The sequence below is a fragment of the Gavialis gangeticus genome, unplaced genomic scaffold, assembly GCF_001723915.1.
Source record: "Gavialis gangeticus isolate Ggan-Ray unplaced genomic scaffold, GavGan_comp1, whole genome shotgun sequence".
In the NCBI taxonomy this organism is placed as follows: domain Eukaryota; kingdom Metazoa; phylum Chordata; order Crocodylia; family Gavialidae; genus Gavialis; species Gavialis gangeticus.
This window is the reverse complement of record NW_017729025.1, coordinates 93814658-93820844: the sequence shown is the minus strand read 5'-3', so window position 1 is coordinate 93820844 and position 6187 is coordinate 93814658. Positions and strand designations below refer to the sequence as shown.

The following is a 6187-nucleotide window of genomic DNA, read 5'->3' as shown; positions in this document are numbered from 1 at the left end:
AAAAAAAAAAAAAAAAAAAAAAAAAAAAAAAAAAAAAAAAAATGTCTGTCAGTGTGTTGCATTGAAAGTGAGGAGAAATTTACAACATTTTCCATGACATAACTCATGCAGCAATTGAAGGAGGTTTTGGAGAAACTTTATTAGTTTCATCATGATACTAAAGTAGACCTGCCTTCTGTTCAGTCAGCCAACCTGTAAGGTTGGTTTGGTTGAAACCTGAAATAGACCAGGTGTTTGTTTCACTTTTTACCAATTGGCTTTTTCAAAGACCAGGTAAAAATGTGGTGGGCTGGGAGTTTGATTATGATATTCTTAGGTCTTCTGGGACCTTGTTTGAAGAGGTCTTGCTTCTGCACTTACATATCTAGGTAAAATACAGTATTAAGAAAAGCAAGCATAACTCTTTTACTAAATAATAAAACCTTAAACTCTTCAAGCTACTTGCTGGGAAAAGCATCTGGCTAAATAGCTTGAGGGGAGTTCTGGCTTGTCAGCCTGAGGTGTAGGGATGTAAAGCTCAGAACTGAAAGCCTCCTCAAAGAACATCTGGTTTCCTGATGTACACATCTAGATATTTGCATTATAAGATCAGAGCAAAGATAGATTGTCACCCCAATCTCAAGTGCTAAGAAATGAAAAATCTGGACAGTAATTAAAATGCCTAGCTATAAGATAAGAAACTTCTGTTGTAGATCAGTAGGGATGGGGAGGCTTTGAAAAAGTCCTTCTAGAAGTATTACTAAAAAATGACTTGGGTAATGATGAATTTAATTTAGAAATTATTGGTGCTAAAAATTGGAGAAATATTTAATTATCTAAAGAACAGAAGTCTGTGAAATGTATTCTTATGCACAGTCAGTTCTATGATAGAAAGCCAGTATGTTTTTTACAGAAGTCTCCTTAACAAGCTACTGTCTGAAACGATTTATCTTGTATGACTGTTTATCTGTGAGCACAAAATTACCCTCCCCATGAAGTTCCCTTTAATCCTAAACCAGAGCTATTGCTTACTCAGCACATATTTTAGTCAAGGCATTCTTGGGGGTAATGGCTGACATTCTCTGTGTTGTGGTTTCAAGTGTGTGCATGTGTGTTTTAATAACTTGGCAATTGCATGCTGTGTGAAATAATGTTTAGGGATAGTTCAGCCAAAGTTTATATAAATGGAATGACTAAAGTTATAGTATTTTTATACCTTTGTGTAGATAACTTCCTTGGTACCTTCATAGACTGATATGTAATAGCCAAATTAAATTTACTGCTATGACAGTTTTCATAAAATCCAATAACAAACAGAAAATGCAAAACTAAGTCTAGTAAGAGCACCTGTTTACATATGGTAGTATGCATTATTGCATATTGGGCCAAAAGGAATCTCATGAGGTTCAACAAGGAGAAGTGCAAAGTCCTGCACTTAGGACAGAACAATCCCATGCATAGGCTGGGGGCTGACTGGCTGGGCAGCAGCTCTGCAGAAGAGGACCTGAGGGTTACAGTGGACAATAAGATGAATGAGTCAGCAGCGTGCCCTTATTGCCAAGAAGGCTAACGGCATACTGGGCCACATTGGTAGGTGTGTTGCCAGTAGGTCAAGGGAAGTAATTATTCCCCTCTGTTCAGCACTGGTGAGGTCACATCTGGAGTACTGTATTCAGTTTTGGGCCCCCACTACAAAAAGGATGTGGACAAAATGGAGAGACTCCAGCGGAGGGTGACAAAAGTGGTCGGGGGTGGGGAACATGACTTATGAGGAAAGACTGGGGAACTGGGCTTATTTAGTCTAGAAAACAGGAGACTTAATATCAGTCTTCAACTACCTGAAGGGGGGTTTGAAAGGATGATGCTAAGCTATTCTCAGTGGTGGTAGATGACAGAACAAGGAGCAATGGTCTCAAGTTGCAGTTAAGAGAAGTTTAGGTTAGATATTAGGAAGAGTTTTCACACTAGGAGGGTAGTAAAACACTGGAACAGGTTAGCCACAGAGGTGGTGGAAGCTTCTTCCTTGGGGGTTTTCAAAATCCAGCTAGACAAACTTTGGCTGGGGTGATCTAGTTGGTGCTGGTCCTGCTTTGAGCAGGAGGTTGGATTAGTTGACCTCCTGAGGTCCCTTCCAACCCTAACTTTCTATGATTCTATGAATCCTAAAATTCTTCCCTAAATGCTTTTATATACTTGTTCAAACAATTTAAGGCAGGGGTCTGCAGCATTTTTTGGTGGTGGGCCAGAAAGACCCTACTTCGGTTTGCAGTAGGCCGGCACTAAGACAGAGCTGCCTCTGCTGCTTCTCCTAGTCATCTGGGTGCAACATGGAGTGGTCAAAGCCTCACCCCCTTCACTGAAGCCCCTGCCACCTGGCTGCAGTCTGGCATGGGCAGAGACCTCTTCCACAGAAGCTCTGGGTGGCTGACTGTAGTGCAATGTGGGCAAAGCCCCCCAATGCCAGATGCTACTGAAGCCACAGTTTTGCAGGCCAGATCCAGCCCACAGGCTATAGATTTTCAGCACCTGGATTAAGGTTTTGCTTGCATCTTTTTGATGAATCCTTCGTGTAGATATATTATTTTTTAGGGAGTCTTGTAAATTACAATATAAACTGTGTGGTACTGGGCAATAATAATGCATCATTCAAAATTTGGTCTTTGATTTGTAACTAAAATCACATACTGTTGTTTCATCTTCATGACTGGAAGATTAAACTGTAATGAAAAGGAGGGCTTGTATAAATTACTTGGACATTATTTTAACTTTTGTTTTTCATTTGCGTTACTTGGCAGAAATACAGCCAAGGCTCTCAACCTGAGCCATAACGGAGTAGCCTACTGTATTGTATTGGATTTAGCATTTTTTGCTTCCTCACCCAAACTATTGCCTAACGTAGTGGCAAGGAGCTATTTTGCTCCTGTGTTCCCTTCACATTATCTTCATTTTAGTAGGGAATAAAATAATTCCTTTTTGTTTAGTCTGTAAAACTTTGTGACGATGTATCAGTGTATAAGTAACTTAATCTGCTTTGAGACTGCAGAAAAACTAATTAGGGCAGTGTGGTTAGTTTACTCTGTTGTTCATTGACAGTCTGTTGGTTTCTTTAATTAAAGAAAAATATTCCTTGGACCCTCTTTGAGGTTGCCTGTATTCAAGTATTGCCTATTGTTCAACAGAGTTGTTTTACCTAATGGTCAGCACCTGATGCCTCTACTAATGTGTAGCATGTCACACACTGGGAAAATAGTTTATATGCAAGTCATTTACCTGCTGAAGTTGAAAAGTAAACTCTGGATGTGCCTTTAGGGAGCCCAAGAACACAAATGTAGGCTTCCTATCTTGCAGATCTTCAGAGCAGTCAAAACTGAAGGAAAATGCAACCCTGAGGTCAAGGGTAATGGGAGTTCTAGGGATTCTTTTGTCTGAAATAGGTTGTCAAGGAGGATGTGTCCACCCTATGCTGGCCCCTACCAAGGGATTCTGCTCTTGTGGGTTTCTGACGGTTCTCATGTATATCACGTTGCCACTAAGGTCTTTGGCCAGATTATTTTCCCTCATATCTCTCTCTCCTTCATTATCGTAGGACAGCCAGGCCTCAGACAACTTGCACAGTTTTGTAGAGCACTGGTGCTTAATCTAGTTGTACAAAGCCACTTTGCAGGCCACATCATGCGTGCAGGGTTGGTGTGTGCGCCTGATCCACTGCAGGGTCAGTGCACTGGCCTGGCCCCCTGCTGGATGCGACCCTGCATGCTGGACCATCTGTAGCACAGTGTGATTCCAGTGCATAGGGATATGATAGCGATATCCTGTAGGCTGGATATGTTGAGCATGACTGATCTAGGAGACTGGGTATTTTCTCTGAGGTCTGGCTGTCCTATGACACTAAGGGGAAGAGAGAGAAATGAGAGAAAACAGTTTGGCAGTGCCAGTGGCCTTGGTGTTGAGTAATACTGTCACTACTCCGCTGCTGCCCAATTTCCAGACCTGTGGGGAAAGTCATGGGCTGGATGACACAGCTCCTGTGGGCTGGAGGTTGAGCACCTCTGTCTTAGAGCATTCCCACCAGTCTTCTGCTTTTCTCATAGGTAGCCTAAAAGATTGTCCCAGAACAGGTACTAGAATATCAGACACACAGGGTTGCTTATAGTTAGGCCCTATTGTAAAGATAAATTTCCCAGACCTGCAAGAGGTTAGCATCCTTTGTGCACATGTTGTCACCTGACTTCAGAGGAGTTTGCCTCACTAGTATCAGAAGAGCAGACAGTACACAAGCTCACAGGTGACCTTAGACATGGACAACTGGTGCCTCCTGAGTCAGGGGGAGCACTTGCCCCCCCAGCAGCCAGTCAATGACTGGTGCGATCAGCTGCGGGAGAAGCCCCCTCCCCCGCCTGCCCCTGTTGGCAAGATCAGCTGCGGGGATCACTTCTCCTGGTGCCCCCGCTCCCCGGACGGTGCTCTCGCCTGCCTCCCCTGCCCATCACCTCAGTGGGGAACGCTGCTCTCAGGGGGTGCACCAGCATTCTCAGGGGGTGCAGATACACCCCCGTGCACCGTCTGCGTGTCACCACTGACCCTAGATGTGGCCACTACAGCTTCATACTTGATGGTGACACAGGTGGTAAAGTGTCAGTCACCTAAGTTGCAAAGGCCAGGATGTATCTATGAAGTGGACCTTGCATTGGTGATGGTGGATTTTTTCAGTACAAAGACAGATGATGGGCTTCGTTATGTCAAGGAATCTATTCCTTAGGTGTTTCCACCCTACCTAAAACAAAAATGCCTCAGATGACAGTTGTGCATCTCTGAAAGACTAGCCTGCAGACCTCTTTCTTCAACCATGTACATTGGTGTCCTTATGTGAAGATGATAAAATTCTCTTCTGGGAGCATTACAAAATATCTAGTATTCTTAGATTAAAAAGTTCACTGTTGACTATCTTCTGTAGCTGAAGCAGAGCAGTCTATCCTAGGCTTGGCCAAAATGTGGTGGTGTTGGTTTATGATCTGCTAGTAGATCATCAGATATTTTTTCCTCTGTCCCACTGTAACAAAATCCTTGAAAGGTCTGCCAGTGACATTTTAATGAATATTGGATCCACTACCACTGTGAAATCTCAGGTATAGTCCTTGCAACTCTTAGGAGCCCAGAATTGAAGCCAGTGGTATGGTGGTTATTGATGCATTGGTCAGTGAAGATGGATGTCTTGATGATTATCACCTCAGGGCATAAGCTGCAGTAGGCTGGGCCTAAGGGGGATTAGCCCTCACAAATGCAGGCAGCCCGGGTGCAGGCTCTGGGCAGCTCCAGTGGGAGGAGGAGCATACTCAGACAGAGACAAGCAGTGTGTGGAACAGTGCCCAGCTGAGCAGGTAAGTATGTGGATGGGAAGGGGTGTGAGGGGACAGATTGAGGCCTCTGCGGGTGGAGGGGGGTGAACGAGGCCCTGGGGTGGGTCATGGGACACTTGCTGTCTGGTTGGCTCATCCAGGGGTGCGGGGGGGATCCTTGCCCCCCCAGTCTGTACTGTGTGGGGCAGAGGGGGCTGCCACTGCAGGCTGTTCTCTGCACCCCACTGCCAGTGCCCGGGCAGCCGTGTGACACCATGTGCTTGCCACTGCCAAACAGGCGGTGCAGCCAGTGTGCAGGAGGTACATGGCATTGTAGCAGGGTGTGGAGTGCAGCCCGCAGCGGCAGCCACCTCCGCCCCGCACACAGATGGGGAGGGGTACATGCCCTATGTGCCTGCCCTGTGGGTGCATGCAGCAGCAGGAGCCCCCCCGACACCCCCTCCTGAACGAGCCACCCGGGTTCCAAGCCTTTCATAACCTGCCCCAGCCCTGGGGCCCCATTCACCCCTGCCCCTGTCTCTGCCCCACTTCCTCCCTCACCACAGGGGCCTTGATCTGCCCTCCCACGCTTCTTCCCCATGAAAAACTTACTTGGGGGGGAGGGGTGCATTTGCATTTGCACTCAGCCCCACAAAATCACATTTTCTTCCTCTGCCTATGCTTCAGGAGGAAGGGTGAGGATGATCCAAATGCTGAAAGTGGATTTTCCCTACATGCTTTCAGTCTCATCAGGTTTTTCTTATGAATACAGCCCAAGTTCCTATCAAAAAGGGTCATGGAGTTTTTGTCTAATTAGTAACTCCACCTTCCCCCCCCCCCCCTTCTTTTTTTTTTAACCCCATGTTTCCAGG

General features: G+C 45.6%; 1 protein-coding gene across 9 annotated transcripts in view; it reads left to right on the top strand.

Annotated features, from left to right (window-relative positions):
* RAD51B (RAD51 paralog B) overlaps positions 1 to 6187 on the top strand; it is a 764912-nt gene that overhangs the window by 125519 nt on the left and 633206 nt on the right. The window lies entirely within an intron of this gene.